Source organism: Ruditapes philippinarum, unplaced genomic scaffold, assembly GCF_026571515.1.
Source record: "Ruditapes philippinarum isolate M1 unplaced genomic scaffold, ASM2657151v2 ctg4250_1_1_1_1, whole genome shotgun sequence".
Lineage (NCBI taxonomy): Eukaryota > Metazoa > Mollusca > Bivalvia > Venerida > Veneridae > Ruditapes > Ruditapes philippinarum.
In genome coordinates, this window is record NW_026855245.1 from 47,778 (window position 1) to 72,253 (window position 24,476).

The window sequence follows — 24,476 nt, forward strand, 5'->3', positions numbered from 1 at the left end:
AATCTTTTATTATTTTTTTTATTGGATACTTTTTCACAAAGTCCCGTGGTCATACAAGCTTCTTTCAGAACACGACACGCTGTCGGATATAAATGTGTTACACGATTAATATTGGACTTACACATTAATATTGGACTCCTATCTGTTCTGTATTTAAAAAAAACAGTAAGGACATGTCACAGGGTAGAAAAAATGTACAGATTGACATATTTTTTTGTGTTGATAAAATCCTGATAGGAGGATTGAAATACAATAGACTTAAATAACTATAATGACGTTATTCTTTTGTTCTGTCTGTTACGGTTCTACTGCTGTAATAAAAAGATCTTTTGTTTTATCTGCGCATTGAATGTTTATATCATCAATAGCATTTTATACATTTTATTTACAGACATTTAGTTTAATTGGGTTATATTGTGGAATCAGACGTTTTATCAGGTAAGATCGAATTCATTGTCGTCTTATACTAAAAAAATAAGTAAAAATACAAATTAATAAGTTTTTATATGAGAGCTATTCTTAATTTAAAATCAGAATACTGTTTTTAAAAGTAACGAGATTGTCACGAGATTGTTTAAATAGCAATGCCATGTAACACCGCACTTTGGGGTCAAAGGCACTTTGGGGTCGGACCCCAAAGTGCGTTAAACTTCGCACCGCACTTTAGGGTCCAACGCACTTTGGGGTCAAAATCGAGAAATTGACCCCAAAGTGCGTTAATATGCTACATATCAACGCACTTTGGGTTCAAGAGGTCTAAAGGTGTCATCTGAGTTCTGCTACTGAGTACTGACTTTTTTTCTATCTGCGACATTGGAATATTTGAGGTGGAGTTCAAGATGACGGTCAATACTTTATGATGCTTAAGTGATAAAAGTTTCATGAATTTTACCACTGGAAATATCTAAAAATTGTGTTCATATAACAAAATTACGGTGGCATAAAAGTGACATTTGCATTTTTAGTTTTTAGTTTTGTATACATATTTTATTTTAGTTTTGCATACATATTTTTCAGTTTTGCATACATATTTTTTTAGTTTTGCATTCATGTTTTATTTTTGTTTTTCGTACATATATTATTTTTGTTTTTCATACATATTTTAGCCAATCAAAACAGCCTTCAAATCTCATAACAGCCAATAGTTGAGTATAAAACTAGCACAGTGGTTTGGTCACATTTCGGCCCATTTTGGGAATCGGCCGAGTCGTTTTCGGCCGGGCAGGTCTGGTTTCGACCGACCGTTTTCGGCCCATTTTTTTATATTATATGTATTTTATATCATTATTGTTTTTTAATAGTATATACTATTATATTAGTGTCTATTTGGAAAGGGCTGTTGATTTGTGATCAGTTATTATTCCATGAATATGCAACACTCAACTCCACCCCCTGAGAATTGAGAATTATGAAACTTAGGTCAGTTCTTTAGCACATCCAGATAATGTGCAGAACTTATATACCAGGTGTGCCGACTCAAGGTCGGGGTTACACCTCCAGGTCAAAGGATAAAGACTTGGGTTTCATGTCCGCTCATTATCTCCGAAGGATTTTAAGGCACTTTTTGACAAAATTTAATGTTAACCACATCGAGGCCATATGCAGAACCTTTCTTTGGGTTACCGCGGACTTTATATTTATATATATACTAAAAAGTGTTGTTATTTTTTGATACCTCCAAAAATGAAAATGTTGGTATTTGCAAATGGGGTACTGTAATTTACAGGTGGCAAAGTGTTCTTTTTACAAATGGTGTAATTAACCAAACCTCTACTTTGCAAATGGCGTCATGTAAAAATATGTACGAAAAAACGAAAATAAAATATGTAAAAAAATAAAATATGTATGCAAACAAAAAATGAATATGTATGAAAAACTAAAATAAAATATGTATGCAAACTAAAAAAGAATATGTATGCAAAACTAAAAAAAAGTATGTATTCAAAACTAAAAAAATATGTACGACAAACAAACAAAAATATGTACGAAAAAAAAAAAAAAAAAACTTTTATGCCACCGTTCAAAATACTCTAGTACAGAATTTGTGTATTCCTAGAATTAAAAGATGCTGCGAAAAATATCCCGTTCTGTCGGTCATTTACTTATAACTGTTGGTGCCATATTGAGCCCCATTTTAAATACGTTTGGAATGAAATAAAATGCAGTTTTATGGGAAATCTCACATACTTCTTTAGAAAGAGTAAACATGAATTTTATAATTTAAAAAAAAGGGTATCAGAGAAATGTAAGATGCTTGTTCCCTGAATAAAGTAGTGATGAATGTAAAATTATTTGTATGGAAGCACTTGAGGGCCCTTTTGACTTCTGACTTAATGACTTTTGACTATTGACTTGGGAGTTATGACTTCATTGACTTGTGACTTCTAAGTTGTGACTTGCAATTTGTGATGATGCATTGCCGCTCATTTTTAGGCAGGAGATGCAACATGGCGGACAGCGATTTGTCAGGTGATGTAAGTTTTTATAGTTTGCTTGAATATTCTTCTTAAATAATGTAACTTAGCGATGTTATACATATCCATCACTAATCGGGCATTACAATTTTGGACGGTCTGTGTATTTTTGATCTAGATGCGTTTACCATAAGAAATTAACACTCTCCCTCAATGTGAGAAAAATGACTCCTTTCAAGCCTCACGGTGGAACCGAGTCTAACTTCCATCAATCAAACAATCTATACTTAATGAAACTTATAAGTACTAAGATTTAAACTTGCAGATAAGCTCGAGTTTTTAAAATATATGCCAAATCAGTTATTGGCTTCTTGTTAAGATTTAATTATTACAAAATGCATTTACTGATATAAAATGATAATACTATGATAAGTGTTTATACAAGAATCGTTGTAATTATTCTATACAAGTATATATATACATAATTATTCTGACCACTTTACATGTATATACATGTACATAGAAAAGGTTGTCGGAATGATCGATTTCGTTTAGTGTATTAATACCATTCACAAAACTAAAAAACAAAGAACACTCTTCTTTAAATGACTGATTATGCATAAAATACAATTACACATCAATTTTTTTCATCAAGGTTATTCATCTGGTCCTCTCCATGTATATGAGAATTAGATTTATCACTGGATTCGGGTTGGTCAAACACATTCGATGTTCCCATATTTATAGTTCACTGTACATTACGGGAACAAAATGCCTCCTCAGATGAAAAAAACGGCATATTATTTTTGAAAGCCAGAACAAGACCCAGAAGGCCATAAGTGGCTGAAAAAACACCTTGGTAGCTAGTTGATCAGCTAGACTTTGTCAGAAATCAAAATAATAAAACAAAATTTGCTATCAGAATACCGTTAGGACCATCGTGGTTGAACGTAATTATGATCAAGAGGGCGACAATGTGATAGTGCGACAACGCGAAGGCGACAGTACGAGAGTACAGTGACGAAAGTACGATAGTGCGATGATAACAACGCGACAATGCAATGGCGACAATGCGATGACGACAGTACGACAATGCGACAGTGCGATAATGCGATGCCGACAATGCGATAGTACGATGACAATAATGTGATAGTCTATAGCATTGTCGTCCTCGTGTTATCGCATTGTCGTCATCGTACTATCACCATCGTGTTGTCGCACTATCACATTATCGCCCTCTGGAATATAACGTACAACCAGGATGGCCCTAACAGTATTCCGTAATACTGTCCTTTTCGCTTCATAGATTCATTGAATTTAAGCTTACTTGAAAGAATAATATACTTTGATAAAGTTAGTCCTTCTAAACTACAGTGATTCAGTTTATAATTGTGCTTAGGCCAAATCAAAACATATGTTGGTTTGTAGTGCCCGCTACCTTCCCATCTTCAATTCTTTTAGGTCATCGACTTGATTTTGTTTTATTTACCGATATATATTCTGTTATCCCATAATTACCTCCCCTAAATAAGAATATGCCATTTGTAATAAAGATTAGTAACGGAATATATTTGCTATGTTTTATTAAAACAACTAAACCATGTGTAATCTGATTATCTTATGACAATATACTTTGTGTCGTTAATGGTTAGTATTAGAAAATTGTAATTCTGAAACTTCAATTAATTGAGAATGTTTGAATGAAGTACACAAAATCACAAAATACTATCTCTTGTGCAACAGTGATTAAATAATATTATTAAAACACCAGGTAAGCAATGTTGATAAAATGAAGCACAAAATGAAGCACCTTTCGAAATTTTTATCTTTTTGTAGGAAACAACGTATAAAGGAAGTCATAGACAACATTAAAAATAGAAAGGCAAAGAAGAAAAAACAGCCACAATTACTCGTTCGCTGCTCAAAGCTCCAAGAAATGGGACAAACTTCTACTTCAATTGTTTATTGTTAAATAAAAGTTCTTTTTTCAATCAATATTATAATAAATACTATCATTTTTAAAACGATATTGTCATGTTGTGCTTTTAGAACACAATTGTGTTAATTGTCCTTGATTTTACATCCTGTAATTTATAGCTCGACTATTCGAAGAATAAGGATAGTCTGGATTACCTGCCCTTTTCTCTCCGTTCAATAGTACTAAATTTTATAGTACGACGGGAACCAGACTAAGAATAAGGAGAGCTTTCACCTCATCCGGGCGTCGGCGTTAGTTTAATGTTCTGTCCAATTTTTCATACCACATCAATTATGTTCCAAGTCTCCCAAGATATCGCTTTGAAATGTTGCAGACTTGTTAACCACCATGACCCCAACCCCTAGACATGGGTAGATAACTCTGTCAAGCATTTTGTTAAAGTTGACTGCCTTGTCGACTAAGATGGTTTTCATTTTACTACCAAGAACTAAGAATAGTCGAGTGTGCTGCCCATGACGCTTTTATTGTAGTTTTTAATTCGCGTGAGCTTACGTAGAAGCTTTGCTGAGAATGATATTGTTGTCATCTAGAGGAAAATATAACAAAAAGAACCACTTTCCGTTTGCTGGTGTCTCGTATCCAAAGCTGTGCTATGTCAATCTTAAATTTGCTAAAGTAAAATAGCACTGGTGGAATAAGAACAAAAATTATAGTTTTGGTGCATGACCTTGCCCTACACGGGCGCTTTATACTAGGGCTAGAAAAAGTCTAGTTGTTTAATCCATTTTGAGGGCTTATTGCGAAACGGTTGTAACTTAAACTAGATAGAGAAGGAGATACAACTGTTTTGCACCAAGCCTCGAATTATATTTTTAGTTGCATTTTATGATACACGTACAGCTTCATGGCGGTTGAATATCTGTTCCTTTGCCAATCCCCAAACATATATTAATTCTATGCATTTGTAATAGAGGTCGATACGTAAAAAGTCAAGACCCACAAGTGTTTGAAGTCACTACTCACAAGTAGGAAGTCAAAAGTCACAAGTAGGAAGTCACAAGTAAGAAGTCAAAAAGTCACAAATAGGAAGTCTCTAGTCAGAAATACGAAGTCACAAGTCAGACCATTGTGCACGAAGTGTCATTGCAATATCGTTTAAAACGTCCTTAGCTTTACAAATGCGTCATCCTGGAAATTCTTGAAGCTGACCTTACCACGGATAACTACCTATTCGCCCTAATAAGAGCCAATGCTTCTATAATCGCCCATCCCTTCTTTTCCATTTGTAAGTGGTTAAGCGCCCAGGATAAATTGTTTTAAAAAAAAAATCAACTGATCACAATCGATATTTTAATTTTTATGCATGTCCGCGGGCCTAGAAAATTTCACTGTACAAGGAAAGACTGTGAATATTCACATTTCAAACCCATTGTAGTGATTTGTCAGTAAACGGGACCACTTTAAATACGAGATATCAAAAGAATTTGCATAGCTGTGACGTTTACATAAATATAATTGTATACTTTTGTAAGACCTGACTCCTAATAAGCGCCCACCTTTCACAATTTTCTAAGCGCCCTGGGCGATTACTAGGAAGAATACGGTAGTACTGGCTAGATATCCTGTGCAAGTTTCGTACTAGGGCGTTTGGTCTACAAAGATGAACGTGAGGCAGTGAATTTATTTTAATAGCCAGATTCTAATTAACTAAAAGTTAAGTATATAGGCCCTAGTAAGGCTGCACACCTGCACAGACTAATTCGGTCTACACTTGTCACAGGTTCGTAGTTTTTCTTGACTGAAACGTTAACGGTTACAAACAGACCTTCGTGAGCCATGATGTATTTGAACGTAGAAATAACATTTGACTTTCGTGACATGTTCGTTTGTTATAATTGACTGTCAAACATAAGAATAAACATATGCCACTTACGTAATGAACTATAAAATATTTTATACTATAGTTTACAACATCATCACGATCATCATCCTTAATATAGTTATCATCATCGTCATGATTATAATCATTATCATCGAAATCAACTTCTGCTTATCATCAACAACATAATTATTTAAATTATAAAGTCGACCTTCATCATGAGGAGCAGCATCATGACAATCATCATTGCGTCAGACTTATAATGATAATCATGATGATGTAGATGATGATGATGATGATAATGATGGATCGTGTTGATCATTTGTTCTCTCACAAAACAACTTTATGGCTTAAAAAGGCTTCAGTCTTCATACGAGTTTGCCACTAAATCCAGGAACAAATTCAATGCTGAATCGGCATCTACTGGCATTTGGAGGTCGGGCTTTAACAGATAATCCAATTCGCTGAATTCGTCAAACTTCCTCTTTAAAACTGCCCTGGTTAGAAGTGCCATTTCCAACAATAACCCTACGACTACCAGCAAAGTAATCGGTTGCTTCATTCCGAAAGAACTGCTGTAGAAGACAAACAACACTGTTTTCTGTTCCAGCATCGCAACGAAGTATGCGAGGTGTTTTTCAATGCGCTTCAATGCATCCAAATAATATATCGCAAACAGTTTTGGATCGTTGTTAGTGTCAGAAACTTCTAACCAGATAACTTTCCTGCTAAAACCATCTACCGCTCCGTGTATACAAAATCCGAATGGTTTCAACTTATCATAACAATCTAAATGCCAAATATTGTTTGGCCCTTTTGCACAATAGAAACGTCTTTTAAGTCGATGTGCTTTCCTCATTTCAACTCCATAACATCTTTATGGCTTACATCCATATTATGATTCACTTTCAGCCGGCGCCATATCGTCCGATAACCGATAGACTTTCCACTATAATGCATTTCCGTGCCAATTACACGAACAACGTTTTTCAACTGCGATTGCAAATGTACACCTCGACGTTTCAGATTCAGCTTCTTCAAGATTCTTTTCAGCTGACGCAGTGACAACAAAATACCATGCGGAAGTAGCAACATCCAAGAATTTCACTGTATTTAAAACCTTGTTTGAAATATGCTTCAATGAGTGATGCCTTATTAACATTCGGAGACGACAAAGACAGGTAAGCTGGCACCACACCAGCTGTTATATTCAACAGAGTGCACAGAAAACAACACGCAAACACGAATTTCATATTTTGGTACAACACAGCCATCTTCACTCATTACTCACGTGCTCTCTTAAAGTGTGGTTTAATTAATTAATTTCACAACTATGAAGTAATAAGTCTTGAGTTAAAAGTCAAAACTCCCAAGTCAAAAGTCATAACTCCCAAGTCATTAAGTCAGAAGTCAAAAGGGCACTCCAGTGCTTCCATATATCTGTCATAAAAGAAGTCAAAACACTGTAGTATTTGACTTCCATATAAAACACTAATTCACTATAACTGTACTCATCATTGCCAAAAAGCAACAGCTGAAAAAGATGGTTCAGGTAATTGGCCAATGTGTATTTTTGGATAATATAGAAGAACATCAAAATTAAAAAGCTTTTAAGAAAAACAAATAAAAGCATAATGGGCCTTTAAAACGTTATTTTTAACCCTCAGGGGATCGATACTCTACAATCCCCTCTATGCCCTCAGTGAGAATTTTACATTATTCTGGAGCTCCGCTCTTAATGTGCGACTATTTAAATCGTTGATATTTTAGTACTGCCTGTACGGACTACTACCCACTTAAAGCCATGTCACATTTAGCTAAATAAATGGCTCTTTCAACATATTATCAGGCACATTTTTTACTGAAATGTCTAAGATTTCCCAGAATTTATACCTTTGTCTATGCTAAGACTATCACATTTCTATAAAATGTGTAAATAAAAAACGGGAAAATAATGCAATGCTAAAAACAATGGAGTTAATGAAATGTGTACATTCTTTTAAAATAAATGGAAAATTTGAGAAGAAATATTTAAAGCCTAATAATAAATACAAATTCTTTATTTGGTGATTTATTTGGTGAAGTTCTTCACTTACTAATCAAGACCATTTAAATCCATATTGATTCTACTATAATTCAGGGACCATGTTTGTTTCTATTTAATACCTTGATTTTTTTGTTTACCATTGGCTTTGACAACAATATATTATTTAAAACATAATGAACATTAATTTTCTATGACCCCAAAGTGCGGTCGTTTGCCTGATGTTAAAAAATGCATATGTACCTGTTTAACGCACTTTGGGGTCGACATTTGACCCCAAAGTGCGTAACGCACTCTGGGGTCGGACCCCAAAGTACGTAACGCACTTTGGGGTCGGACCCCAAAGTGCGTTTGACCCCAAAGTGCGGTGTTACAATGCCATAATAATTGACGCAGTCGGTTGGCAATTATTTCTATAAATGCTATATGAACATTATAAACATTATATCAAATGAACATAACAAAATCATATGATATATTACACACTTAATAAACATCATAAACTTAAGGTACCTGAAAAGTTCTGATATAATTCTCGTTATTTTGAACAAAATTTAAATTTGATTCTCATACTGAGGTTCCTGGCAGAGAACCGCATAATACGTCCGATGAATTCTTACAATTTATGTTTGAAATACAAATCGAGCACGCGACCAGTAGTCTGTTATATCCGAACTTACTATTCAGACAGGTATAAGCATTTCCAAAAATGCTTGGAATCGCCGTTCAGCCATGAATATAGAAATAATATTTCCTTTCTTGCCTTATACTTTATTGTATGTGGTCAACACATAAAGCCAACAAAAAACATGATTTACTCTACAGTACCATTCCGTCATTCTTGTCAAAATATTTTGACGGGCTCATTTAGATTCTGCTGGGTCAGAATGTAGGAGATACTTAGTATTGCCCGAGAAAACATCACAGTTACTTGACTTGTAGTACAACAAGTTAGACTACATTGTACATGCGCTACTTAATAATAACGTGCATCAATCGGCAAAAAGAATTAGGTTCTTGCGTAATTAACAACAGTTAGTTGCTACACATTTAAATTGATGTCTCTGAACATGCTATAAATGGAATTTACGTTATATACTCTGTTGACTGCTTTGCGAAGTTTTATTTTTACTGAAACGGACGTTATCTTACCTGCTATATGTGATAAGTAATGGTTATAGTACATGAAACGAGTTAGTTACGAGGATATAACACTGGCTGGGGCGACATCAAGGGGTGTTTCTGCTAAAAGAAATGTCGAGGCCGTTGTTCCTATATGAATCAATGAAAAAACTGTACTGTTATATATCAATACAGTTTTGAAATGCTCATTGAAGTGTACTGAGTATAATGGGTTAGTAAGAGCAAAGGAAAAGTTCCAAACCATGCGATAATAATGCAATAACAACACTCATAGTATTAAACTTACCCGGAAGAAAGCATTTATAAAGTTGTTTTTTTTAATTCAAGTTTTGAAAAGAAAACAAAATATACTCTTTTTTAGACTACATTCTCTATTCAGAAACGTCATGTAGCAAAAATATTACAGTTTGCTGTGTTTATTCTGCAAGAGACTAAAGACTGGTATTGAGTTCGTACATTGATAATGGTATTTTTCAATTGTACGAATAAACAACCCGACAAAACATGGCGGTTTGGCGAGTCCATATAAGATCAGACACTCACATTGATATTTCCATAGACTTACATTATACGAAATGGTCCCAAATCCTACCTTAAAATTCAGTTTTCATGCTAAAGAGGTGATTTTCTAGCAGAATGAAATGCCTGACACATAAAAATGTTCCTGTTATATAGGGGTAGCCAACCAACTTTTTTTTGCAAACTGACTTCAAAGAGGATTATCCCCAATTTCATTGAAATTTTCTGCTGATCACAGGACTGACATACACTTTTTATAAATGCAAATATCCAAGTCAGAACTTTCAAAGAGCCTCATGAATAATTTCATTTTCTTCAGAAAACAATGTAGTGTTACTTTTTAAATTAGTTTTTATACTTCAAAATACCCCATTTTCATCCAATCACCTCATGTATAAATTGAATCATATGGTTTTCCTGCACTTTTTCAGCCAATTGCTGGCCATGTTACAATGCGATACCCTGACCTTAATTAAGCATCCCTCATTGAAGATTTTGACGTCCAATTTGTTATCATGTAATACTGAATCATTTGCTTTGATTGGCTAAAGACAGGCGGTGTACTGGTAGAACTGTTGAAATTTTGTCAATTGTATATATCGCCATCCAGGAACGGCAATAATAGTTAGAAGTTTATTTTCTGTATGTGACGAACTGAATGAACACCGTATGTAACGTGTTACAGTACCGCGCTTCCCGATTACAGTAAAGGGTTTTCAAGATCGTGTATTAGGGAAGATTTTTATTTCGGTCCATTTTTTCAAGTAGTTTGGTTTTCTCCAAACTAGTAATGTCACTTAACGGCGATATCAACATCAATATATTTTAGGCAGTCCAAATATATCACAATATGTGCTTCACTCTTCTGCTCATTCATTCAATTTACTCACCGAATATATCCTACTTTTTTCTACCATTTATATAATTAAGTTGTTTTCTATCTCAATTTATGGAAGTTTGAAACTTAATATATTTATTAACACGACAATTATTGCATTAAATCCATTAATTCCCTACATATAATCCCCAACATATATAAATTTCTGCTCCAGGTCCATTTTTGTTTCGTAGGTCGTTAACTTGACAAAGTGACGGAACTTTTTAATTTTCAAATTTGTTCAATCTACTAGTAATAATAATTGTCTTTTCTACTTATTCAATATTTCAAACATTTTTTAAAACCGTCTAAGTCATAGTTATAAATCCTTTGTTAGGAAACTGCCTTTATGAGCTGTTAATATTTCGGATCTGACCCTTTTTCAGCATTTTACTATGTTATTCGTCATTGTATGTAAATTTTGTTTTTGCAAAATGTTTCAAATAAAATGTTTTTAAACTAAGTAGTTTATTTTTCTTAAAAATGTTTTTGTTATCCGTAACAAAATCGGATCAAAGTCGCTTGGACTTTACAGTAACTCACCTCGCTCTGTTTTTAAAACACTGTTTATTTTTTCAAACGCATTTGAAGAACAGAAAAAAAACGGTTCAACTGCTAATTTACCTTAACTTACACAAAGACTTACGATTTGTAGTTTAAGTTTTGTAGGCATGCTTAAAATATGTCAGAATGGAACTAAGTCTTTCAAACTGTCAAATTTGCAAATTTTATGAGTCAATATGGAAATGATAATGTGATGCAGAGTCTGAGAAATATATGACTAGATACCAACTCAAGTGCCATACATGCGGAGCACAAAAGCAAGCTGCGTTGATTAAGCGTACGACTCAATAACCACATATAGTTTGAGTCCGTGTCAGCTATTATTTTGTCAAAAATATTTTTTGATAAAAATCAATCATACACAGCTTGCAACATTTTCAATTCTGCCCTTTTGGGTGTTCTGTCAGGGTTTTTGTTCTCTGTATTTGATTGAACTTGGGTTTAAAATGAATGTAGAATATACCCGTAATTTACAATAACCTTGACTTAAAATAAAATATAATAAGAACTTAAGCAGTATACATATGTTTGACAAGTGAACATCACACTGACGATCTATATCTAAGAAGGAAAATCAAATATAATAGTTTACCGGCACATATACTTATCATACAAGTCAAAGAACTGATTATAAGCTGTTTTGGAAAACAAGCATATTGTTGGAAAATGAGTCTTACTGGTAAATTAGGTAGAACAACATAAGGGTATAATAGTGCAGGCTAAGTATGATTTGACTATGTTGGATTGCTGTAATATTTGTTACTGAAACGTAACCGGGGTCTGCTAGCCCGGACACACTTCATTATCGGACACGTGGGTTTCTACTAAAGCACACAGTAAATGGAAAAGGGAAAAAATAGGACACAAGGACTAAAAGATGCGGACACTGAAATAAGATTAACACAAGAAAATTCATTAAAATAAACATTTCACAAACAATAAAATTGGTATATAGTAATCTTTGGATGGCTCTGCTTGGGCTCCTCGTCTTAGGTCAGGAATAGTTTCTTCAATAGTGCTACGTTAGAATGATGTAATAATAGCGAGATGAAATGAAAGGCTTGACAAATAACCGGTGTCACGTCTTGCCTGTGGTCTGGTTCCAAATTGCTAATGGTAGGAATAATCATGAAATGCTATAAAGGGTTGAATGGGGTATCTAAAATGGTAACCTACAAAAATAAGTGGTGTTAAACCCTGGTATATGGGTATCACTATTAAAATATGGGATTGTGGCTATGGAAACTTGGTCTTCCGTCAGGATCTATCATAAATGGTAAATAATGCCAAACTGCCAAACTAGTGATTAAATATAAAGCTTTCTATATAAACTATTATGCATAAAGTATTATATACATTCTGGTGCTGGAGATACATCCATATTCAATAATAGTATAGGATTTGGTCTGGTGGCTATCTAGAGGTACTGAATTTTGGCACATTTGGGCTGCTATTTATAGTCCTGGGACGCTGGGGTGGCTAGCTTGGCTAGGGTGCCTAACTCGCGCGGGCCAGAAATTTAGCCAGTACCAGCTGCCATTTTAAATTGGCAGCGTGTGGCTAAATTGAATCATTAAAAACGGCTTACAACGTTAGAAAATAATTTTTTTTAAGTAATATAACCATCGTAAATATTATAAGGATGAAGTACATGCAATGTATGTTTTGATGATTAAAAGTTGATGTCAATGAAGTAGAATTAATTATTTCAGTACTTGAGTAGTTTCCGGATACGGGTTTATTTTCGGATTTAAAATGATAGGCCAAATCGCTACATTACCCAGGCCAACCAAGGAGATTCAACAAGAAACAACAGAGTTTTCAAAACAATAAACTACTTTTATTCATAGATAATGAAGATAGTTATGATGAATAAGTTTAAACGGCATTTCGGCTTATTTTTCCTTTTTTTAATACATTAGTAAATATTAAGTGTTTGCTATCAATTTCTTTAATTATGCCCCAACATAAATTGGCTAGGGCACAAAGTGTTACCCCGTTCCGTCATTCCACCCTTCCGTCCCTCCGTCATTCCGTCCTTCGTTATCATCCGTTTCCGTTCATTATCTTGGAAACAGTTGCACACATACAACTCAATTCGGCATATGGATATATCATAGGTCCTTGAACAATCATTGAACTTTCCAGGTCATGTTCCAATTTTGTTACGCCACTTTCAATTTGAAAAGACAAGCCCCTTTATGATATTTTCAGTTTCCGTTCATTATCTCCCTAACGGAATTACACATTCATCTTAAATTTTAAATATGGATAAGTCACAGACATGCCCAGGTGAAGTTTGAATTTGGTAATGGTTTCCGGTGGAGTTATGCCCCTTTCACTTTGAGAAAATTAGGACATTTTCAGTTTCCGTTCATTTTCTCCCCAACAGTTATGCACATTCAAAACTTTAAGATATGGATATGCCATCAACAAAAGCAGGTCAAGTTCGAATTTAGCCATGGTTCAATCATTTTTGAGTTCTGACCCTTAACTTTGAAAAATAAGACATCTTCAGTTTCCATTCATTATCTCCACAACAACTGTACACATTCACCTCGAATTGACAATTGGATACATCAAAGGAATGCGCAGATCAAGTTCATGGTTAAATGAGTTATGCCCCTTTAACTTTAAAAAAAAGGGAAATTTTCATTTGCAAATATTATGCATAGCTGCACGCACAGTAAAGTGAACGTTTTTGTTTACGCTCTGCAAAACAACGCAAGCACGGAAAAAGCTACGGAATGCCGTTAGGGCCATCGCCTATGAATGTGTTGATCTCAAACGCGATAGTCGATAGTACGATGGTGAAAACGCGAAATCACGAAACTACGATGGTGAAAACGCGAAACTACGATGATGAAAACGCGATAGTACGATGATGAAAACGCGACAGTACGATACTACGATGATGAAAACGCGATAAACTATCGTGTTTTCACCATCGTACTGTCGCGTTTTCACCATCGTAGTTTCGTGATTTCGCGTTTTCACCATCGTAGTTTCGTGATTTCGCGTTTTCATCATCGTACTGTCGTGTTTTCATCATCGTAATATCGCGTTTTCACCATCGTACTATCGCGTTTTCATCATCGTACTGTCGTGTTTTCATCATCGTACTATCGCATTTTCACCATCGTACTGTCGTGTTTTCATCATCGTACTATCGAGTTTTCATCATCGTACTATCGCGTTTTCATCATCGTACTATCGCGTTTTCACCATCGTAGTTTCGTGATTTCGTGTTTTCACCATCGTACTATCGACTATCGCGTTTCAGATTAACACATTCATAGGTGATGGCCCTAACGGCATTCCGGAATGCCGTTAGGGCCATCGCCTATGAGTGGTTTGATCTGAAACGCGATACTCGACAGTACGATGATGAAAACGCGAAATCACGAAACTACGATGTTGAAAACACGACAGTACGATGGTGAAAACACGATAGTTTATCGCGTTTTCATTATCGTAGTATCGTACTGTCGCGTTTTCATCATCGTACTATCGCGTTTTCGTCATCGTGCTTTCGCGTTTTCACCATCGTAGTTTCGTGATTTCGCGTTTTCACCATCGTAATATCGACTATCGCGTTTTAGATCAACACATTCATAGGCGATGGCCCTAACGGCATTCCGTAAAAAGCTATACGGCACGCTTCATCAAACGAAATTCGCAGACGCACGTAAAACGATATTCACTAAACGAAATACACAAATACGATAAACGCTCTTTGCCAACGCTTAACACACGCCACATAAAAAATAATAAAAAAAATGTTCCCAAAAGTTTAATAAAATTTCGTAATCATATAAGTTTTTAACAACACTAGCTTACGGAAGCGTCCTGGTGCCAATTCATAATGTTCTATAAAAAATTAAACTGCTACGTAGGAGATAAAAAAGCCTAATAAAGAGTTTATAACTCCTACGAAGGACTTTGTAAGTCCTACGTAGGACTTAATAACTCCTACGTAGGACTTTATAAGTCCTACGTATGACTTTATAACTCCTACGTATGACTTTATAACTCCTACGTAGGGCTTTATAACTCCTACGTAGAGTACATATCAAAGTACTGACAGCACAGAGTTCGACGGCCATGTATGCTAGAGTATAACTTAAGATAGGATATTATGTAGGAAAATAAATTACATGTGTCAAGTTGTAATTGTGGCAAGCTGCTTTAGTAAATACCCTTAGTCTGTAGCCAGAGATGATTTTGTCATTTTCTGCATTTATTAAACGATGACTTTGTATTATGTACGTTTAGTTATATTGATTATACAAATGTACAAAAATGTATGGGTTAAACTTTGTTCAAAGTAGGATGTAATTAATTATAAAACTTTGCATGCATAATGCTCCGCAAACCGTTCTTCTTAAACTTTACGGAGCAAGAACAAGACACTTCACTACACACCCTGCCCCCTATAAGGATTTAATCATTTGAATAGGCCGAAAATGGATAAATTGCTCGTTTTGTTCAGCTAGTTCGTATGGAAAAAGTAATCGTGAAAGCCTTTTAAAATTTTGATGTATTCATAGTTGTCGAGTAAGTTTTTCGAATAGCTGTAAAGATATTTTTCGGGATACATCGCTAATGCTTACAGACACCTCACCCTAAGACACTGTACACTCTAGAAACCTGAGACACTTTATTAAAAGGTGACGTGTGGCGGCATGGCCGTGTGACTAGTAACCTAATGATAGCTAGCCGCATAAGTTCAAACCCCGTTAGGCGCAAGCCGTTGGTTCCTTGAGCAAGAAACTTTACATGTACTGGTTGGTTCCAGAAACGGATTTGAAAGTGTGTTTATAAGCTTGCTCATGGTTTGATGATTTCTGCCAAGGGTTATATCCCTCGAAAAAAATGTTTTAAGTTTCTGTTCATTATCTTCCCAACAGTTAAACACTTTCAACTCAAAGTTGACACATAAGTACATCTTAGGAATAAGCAGGCCAAGTTTGTATTCGGTCATTTTTCGATGACTTTTGACAAAGTTATCTCTCTTGAACGTTGGAAAAAAATTGAAATTTACAGTATTTGCACTCTTACTTCTGTGGAAATGTATGTAGTTATTAGATATGCTATAAATATGCAATATGCAATTTGCAAAAGGTGAACACTGAATGCGTTCATGGCTTTGAACTTTGTATAAAAATGGTTTGTGTTAACTTTGAATAGTTGAAAGGCTTTAGAACTTGGAATGAAAAAATAGTTTGTGCAAACAAATATGGAAGTAAATATAATATCATTTGAAATTTTGGCTGCATGCAGGGTCATCCGTGGCGTGACGACATATTTGTAGTACACAATGGACTGCATGTGTTGAATTTTATTAGTTTTTGTTTTCAATAAATTTTTAGCCGCTTTTTGCGTTTGTTATATATTCTTTAATAAACATCAACTGCATCTAGTGTCTGTTATTTAATTTCTATATTTTTTTTAATCGATCATGATATAAGAACATGTAAACTTCAAAACTGCTTGTAAGAAATAAATATGGTAATTTATTGCCCTAAAAGCGAATGACGCATGCACAAAATCATTGCTAAACGGATAAAACAGAGAGAAATAAGAATCCCTAAAGAAAGTCCAATACGGCAAAATTGAAAATGTTGCAGGCTCGGTTTAATTGAGCCTGTTCATGGACGGTACTGTCAAGTGCAAACTACCGTCCACGCCCCCCTGCTAGCACTGGCTTAAGCAGAATTCAACATTTTACATGAACTGGTAAAGTTTAGACTATTGAAACATCCGGAGATGTGTTCATATGGCGGATACGGTTATCATGGAACCTTGAATGTGACACGTTAGTGCCATTCCATGAAAAGCGGCATATGGTCTCCAAGGAAAAAAATGCATGTGCCCTAAACGAGAAAACAATGGATGGAACTAAATAAAATGGAATTTTCATTGTTTTTGCTATAACTGGCTGTAGCTTTGCTATTATTGAAGGGATCAACTTCATATTATTACAGAACATTCAAACCCAAATTGACTTGGGCTCTTAAATGACCTTGACTTGAAGGTTGAATTACTGCATTTTCTCAGATTTGTGCATTAAATAATGACCGGATATTGTATCATCATCATTTTCATCATCATCATCATCATCGTCATCATCAACAACAACAACAACATTATAGAAGTGCGTGTTCCTATTTAGAATTGCTTGTTTCTATTTTTAGAATTGCACGTTTCTATTTATAGAAATGCGGGTTTCTATTTATAGAATTGTCTGTTTCTATTTCTAGAATTGCGTGTTTCTTTAATAGAATTGCATGTTTTTATTTATAGAATTGTGTGTTTCCGTTTATAAAATTGCGTGTTTCTATTTTTTTAGAATTGCGTGTTTCTATTGTTTTAGAATTGCGTGTTTCTATTTATAGAATTGCGTGTTTCTATTGATAGAATTGCGTGTTTCTATTTTTAGAATTGCGTGCTTATATTTATAGAATTGATTGTTTCTATTTATAGAATTGTATGTTTCTATTTTTAGAATTGCGTGTTTCTTTTTATAGAATTGCGTGTTTCTATTTTTTTAGAATTGCGTGTTTCTATTTTTAAAATTGTGTGTTTCTATTTTAAGAATTGCGTGTTTCTATTTATAAAATTGCTTGTTTCTATTTATATAATTGCATGTTTCTTTTTTTAAAATTGCGTGTTTCTATTTCTAGAATTGCTATTTTTAGAATTGCTTGTTTCTATTTTTAGAAGTGCGTGTTTCTATTTATAGAATTGCGTGTTTCTATTTCTAAAATTGCGTTTTTCTATTTTTAGAATTGCCTGTTTCTATTTTTAGAATTGCGTGTTTCTATTTATAGAATTGCCTGTTTCTATTTTTAGAATTACGTTTTTTTATTTTAATAATTGCGTATTTCTATTTCTAGAATTGCAAGTTTCTACTTACAGACTTGCATTTTTCTATTGAGAGAATTGCATGTTTCTATTTTTAGAATTGCGAGTTTCTATTTTTAGAATTGCGTGTTTCTATTTACAGATTTGTGTGTTTCTTTTTACAGAATTACATGTTTCTATTTTGAGAATTGCGTGTTTCTATTTTTAGAATTGCTGTTTTTTAAAAAGAGCGTGTTTCTATTGAGAGAATTGCGTGTTTCTATTTTTAGAATTGCATGTTTCTATTTTTAGAATTGCACGTTTCTATTTATAGAATTGCGTGTTTCTATTTATAGAATTGCGTGATTCTATTTATAGAATTGCGTGTTTCTTTTCTCAGGTTTTTCACGTCATAGCACCATTTGGTACTAAAATATGACTGACTGTTTTCGTTTATTTTGACTGTATTCGTTTATATCCTATTTATATTAGTGCCTGCATCTTCCATGCTCACTCAATAAATACTTTTGCGATTTTTAAAAAGTCTTTATTTTCGAAGAAAAAATGTTGTTTATTTAATTGATTTCAAAAAGAAAAATAGTTAAATAGTGAAAGAAAAATATAACTAGGCAATAGCAATGCCAATATAGCTATTTCATGACATAGCCATTAATTGTCATTTTATTGTTTAGTGGTGAATCAATGTGCAATTAGGCAATATCACAACATGCAATTGAAATAATGATTCTGTTGAATATTAGTATATAGAAATGTGTTATGAAAAATATTTATTTTGATACACATAGAATCATAATATATCTAAGTCTCTCGTGCAATGAAGTAATATCGTGTATTTGCATTTGAAATGTAAATTATACTGCATAAGCAGTAATGTGCAATAAAGCAGGAATATAACTGCAGTTTTAAATATTCACATTTCAGTTAGCAAATCAGTTAATATTTATGAGATCAAAATACATGTATTAGTTGCATTCAGATATAAAAAATGTCACCAAGATACATATTTGGCGGATACTCCCTTCATACACGAAAGCTTTGCATTTGCGATCATTTGAAGAAGAGACTCCAAAATCTATTATTGAAAGTAATCGACGTCACTTGACGAAGTTGCATTAGCGCGCTAACGATGATAAATAAATAGCCATTTCTTTCAATAATATGATAAGACCGCAATATCAACACTGTCGTTTACTGTAACAATTCAGTCAGTCTTATAAACATGACTATAATATCATGTCTCAAAAGGCAAAAAAAATCGAACAAATCGAATTTGTATTGTAAATATATTATAATAATGATTATTGCTGAATCAGTTGATTCCCCTTACATATTAAAGTTATAATGTCTTTCATAACTTTTTTTAAAAGCTTTTATCTCAATGAAAATATTGACATGCTGACAGGAATTAATTGTTTGTCTCTGTCAACTATAATAATTTTATGGATAATTACAAATAGCCAAATACCTAAAAAGCAAACATTTAAGCTTCAGTTAGAGGCTTTTGTCAATTTATATCATTGAAATCATGTTTATGTACAAAAGAGCAAATATTTTAGAATTTTCTATTTCAACACCTCGGAATAGCCTTCTGTTTCAGAGATACAAAATTGAAGAGGTTTAATCCAATTTTTAATGACATTAACATGGAATTCCCTAAGTAAACTATTCAATAAATGAAAAATGGTTTAACCAAGTAAAATAAGTTAAAAGCTACTCTTGAAGCGATGAACTGCAAAACGAATTTCAGTCAGAGAAAAACATCAATGGGTGCAAATCTGGAGAATACGGTGGATGTTTAAGAAAAGTCTCTCCTTTTCTTGAAAAAGTCAATAACAACAAGTTCATCAAGAAAAGCGGCGTTCAATGAATACCCACACGACCCATTGGCAAGGAACCCAGGAGGTTCCCAAACAAAAAAGGACAGGGCACAAAGCAGAGCACGGACAGGATAATCACTTTAATAATGCATAATGTTTTTCATTTGTTTCTTAACACGACATTTCTATAATACTTGGTCTTTAGAAACAAGAATGTGGCCAATAAGTTATTAAACAAACGTTTATAAATTTCTTGATTATTATTATTCCCTTTGCAATGCATGATCGACAAACATGTATGTTTGGCCGAAACATATTGTTGCACTTGTAAACTGGCGTAAAATAGTGAAACCGGCTTTCATCTACAGTCACAATATTAGAGAAAACGGTGCCTGTCATATTAAGGAAACATTTAAATGCATTAAACTGGCCCCTTTTTCTGGTCGCGTGTTAGCAAATGGAGTATCCATTATTTACAATATATTTGAATTTCTGCATCTTCCTCGGAAAAAGTGGCATAAGATACTTCATTGCAAATATCATTTCCAGTCGAAGGACAAACATTATTGAAGTTTGTTTGTTTTTTTTCTTCAATTTTTCTTAATACGACATTTCTATAATACTTGGATATGAAAGAACTAGAAAAATAATGATGAAAATCAAGTATAAAAGATAAAGTTCATTAATTTCTTGACATTTGCCAATTCCATTGCAATTCATGGTAGACAACTATTTATGGTTGCCTAAAGAAATTGTTACATTTGCAAACCTGCAACTGCAGTCACAATATTAGAAAATACTGCTCCTGTCATATTAAGGAACGTTGAGTAAATTGTGAATGTATATAACTGGCTCCTTCTTGTCATATGTTAGTAAATGGAGTATCAATCGAGTAGTTTTTCATATTTTTTTAAAATTTATGCATCTACATGTACCTCGAAAACAGTTACATTAGTTACTTCATTGTAGCCATAAATATTACCAATATCATTATAAACATTTATAGCAGATTTTCCTAGTTTTCCTCCAGCTTTTATGTGAGCCATGATTTTAGCACTTAAGTAAACGTTTACAAGCCATATTTGAAATAAATTTAAATGTTTGAAGCAGAACGCCTCCAGATTTATGCTAATTTTCATGAAAATTTTGAAAATGTGTTTAAAAGTATTATTTAGTGAAATAACCAAAAGGAAGCAATATAAAATTATCAATAGCACTTACAACCTACGTGAATTACGAAAAAGATAACAAAATATGCAAAAATTGGCCTTACTGCGTTAGTAACGCAGTAGAAATATAGTTAAAAATACTGAAAAAACAGTCATTAATCGCACATTACAAATACATTACGAATTACTTAATTGAATCGTGAATATTTTTTTCCCTAAAATCTTAGTACATTTTTCTCAAATTTGATTTTTTTTAAAAATATTTTCGCTCATCTGGAGGCATGAAGCTTTTAACACAACATAGTTTATATAAACCCTATCCAAAGTCAGGAGTGAAATTAAAAAAAAATATGCTTCATATTGCATAACATATTGACACCAACACGTATACTTATAATAGCTCAAGTATAAATTGAAATACGTTATATACTATAAAATGCAGATGAATGTGAATACGTTTATAAAAGATAGTGTCTAGAATTAAATAAATTATTTATATGAAATGAAATGAAATAAATACCTGAATAAATACCTTTTATTTTGTGACAACTTGTATTTTTCAGAATTATTCGAATATCTTGTAAAGAAAAGAGGAAAATTGGAGATATGTAAGTGTATCCAAATTATATCAAATATTTTCCTAAAATTGGAAATTGTTTTATTTTTGTTTGTTTGTTTGGATTTTTACGGCACGTCAACACATAACTGGCCATTTCGTGCCGAATGCTGTAATAGGCTTAAAATGTTATGTTAAACTTTGTAAATGACAACGAAATGAGCCAATTAATTCCTAAAATACAAGTTTATCTCTTTCAAACAATCAATGATAGTTTTGATGGAATTGTATTAAAGAGTTCTAGCTCAACTTATGAGCGTCCGGGTCACATTGTAAACGAAGCGTTTGAAGTATATTGTAGACCAGGAAAATATCAAGAATGGTTATGTTGCCAATGTTTATGTATGAGTAGTAAGAACGTGTCGCATAGTCTATATTCCGATTAGAGTTCTTCTGAGCCGTTGTCATTATGTTTGGACTATAATCGATATCATTGCTCGTAACTAAGACATTCTTATTTTCAAGGAAACTAAAAGACAGAGCTTAAGTGATACTTATTCTTGAGTCTGTTCAGTTCTCTTATTACGTTCAGTGCTTCTTAAGCTCATAAAATAAGCCTTTACCAATGCTTAAGATTGAACAATAAAAAGCCTTATTAAACGAAACACTGTTACTCTTAATTAATACTTTTTAAATGCTCAAATCATAGGTTAAACATAGACATTGGGCAAAATTATGGCATTGAGAGGTCAGATAGAATATATCCATACTGCCTTATAAATTTTAACCGAAAAAAAAATTTGAAAATGGATATCATGCCTTTTTTTATTTGTTCCAAATTTGATAGTTTAACACAACAATACTTGTTTAACCTTTAATCTGATATAGACGGGTTTTGACTCTTCACCCCATCCATTTTTAGGGCTCAAATAATAACCAAATGTCCTTTTTTTGCCCAAACACTTGTTTTTGTTTAAACCTTATTAAATGTAATATTTTAGTCCAAACATCTTTGAGATGTGTCAGGAAGGTTGTTTAAATACGTCTAGCTGAAATATGTGTTATATTGGGTCATAAAATAAGTGTCACAGTCCATACATAACAAAAAACTTGTTTAAATTTGCACTTTTTTGATCGATAAAATAAAAGATTATACAAGGCTACAATAACATCTATGACTATAGAGTTTTTATTCTGCATAAAGATTCGATTTCTTACTGTAGCATACACCTTCAATATGGATGTCGATATATCATTCATTCAGTATGAAATGATTGCAGTTTTGAAGATTTTTTAAGCATAGGCTCAAACTTTTAAGGAAAAAATTGTTATTCCGAGAAAAATGAACACGTGTGAAAATAAAATAGTATAATGTATTTTCATTTTAAACTGAGTTAAGCAATAACATAAACTTTATATTTTTGAAAAGCATTCTTGGTTATTTCGAAAGAATAATAAAAAATAAAGCAATCTTTCAAAAGCTTTCAGGCGACTGTGTGTGAAACAATTGCCTGAATGGTTAAAACATAGTTACATTGTTTTTCAGAATTACAAAAATTGAGGAGTTATTCACAACTGTGAAGGAAAAGGTTAAACAAGTGTTCCATGACACTTTTGACAGGATCCTTATTTCAGTGGTTAATTTTTTGGACAATCTATCTAAAAGTGTGAGGTCATATGCCGAAAAGAGAAAGAAAGAGTGGGAGGCTAAGTATGATTCTCTTTTCTGCTTGAGACAACATTTGATGTCAAAGATTAATTTGTGCAAAACTAATGAGTCTTTCGTTTTACTTTTACTAATGTCAACTTTGTTTTGCGATGACTATATCTGAAAACTACATTTGTTTGGCAACATACATACATTTAAGCATAATAAATGTGAAGTCAACCCGAAATCGTCGTATAGTCTTAAAGTAATTTTTATTCTCTTATATTTATATATACACATTGAGATGTCTCTTTTTATGTTAAACGTCACTGTAGTGGTAACCGTGGCCTAATAGTAGGCATCAAAATATCAAAATTTGAACGCAATAATAATAAAAGCAATCTGTTGGATCACAAACTGAAGAAACATTTTAACCTGAAATGAATAAAATAATTCTCGTTTCTGATATAATTACTGCATATGTATGTTCCACTTTAGGTTTTTTTTAAGTTTTGTTCATGAATTTTTCGATATATTCGTCAATATCTGGTATTCATAGACTTGTTTGCTCGCTCTTTTTACTCGAGAAAACACGTAGATCCTATTCCCACCTTGACGCCTAATTACATTTTAGAAAATGTGCGATTTTTCTTTTTTTTCTTTTATCTGGTTAAGTGACACATTAGTTTTTAGGTTGACACATCTCATACATTTTCTTATAATATAATTACAGGAAGTTGATGTTTGATACTTTGCAATTTCCATGTATAAAATATTGCTCGTTTTTAATATGTTTATAATTAATGCTAAATAAAGAGTGTCATTCCTATATTTGTATTTGCATTGTTATATAAGATAAGAGGTAACTGATTTACGCTAAATCAAAGTGACAGAGAGAGTAAACGGAAACATATATGGAAATAAAAGCGTTACGCCAAGGAAACAGGTATTTTTCCTACCAAAATAATGGTGACATTTTTTGTTTTTTTTTTTCTGCAAAAAAGTACATATAGTTCATCAAACGTACTTTGAATTCCACT

The 24,476-nt window shown here is 33.2% G+C and overlaps 1 long non-coding RNA gene across 1 annotated transcript; it reads left to right on the plus strand.

Annotated features, from left to right (window-relative positions):
- The first annotated feature begins 388 nt into the window (after window positions 1-388).
- Window positions 389-23,494, plus strand: LOC132742605 (uncharacterized). Its single transcript, XR_009627448.1, has 3 exons — window positions 389-438; window positions 21,796-21,840; window positions 23,335-23,494. It is a non-coding gene; the product is annotated as an uncharacterized LOC132742605 (long non-coding RNA).
- Window positions 23,495-24,476: the final 982 nt, after the last annotated feature.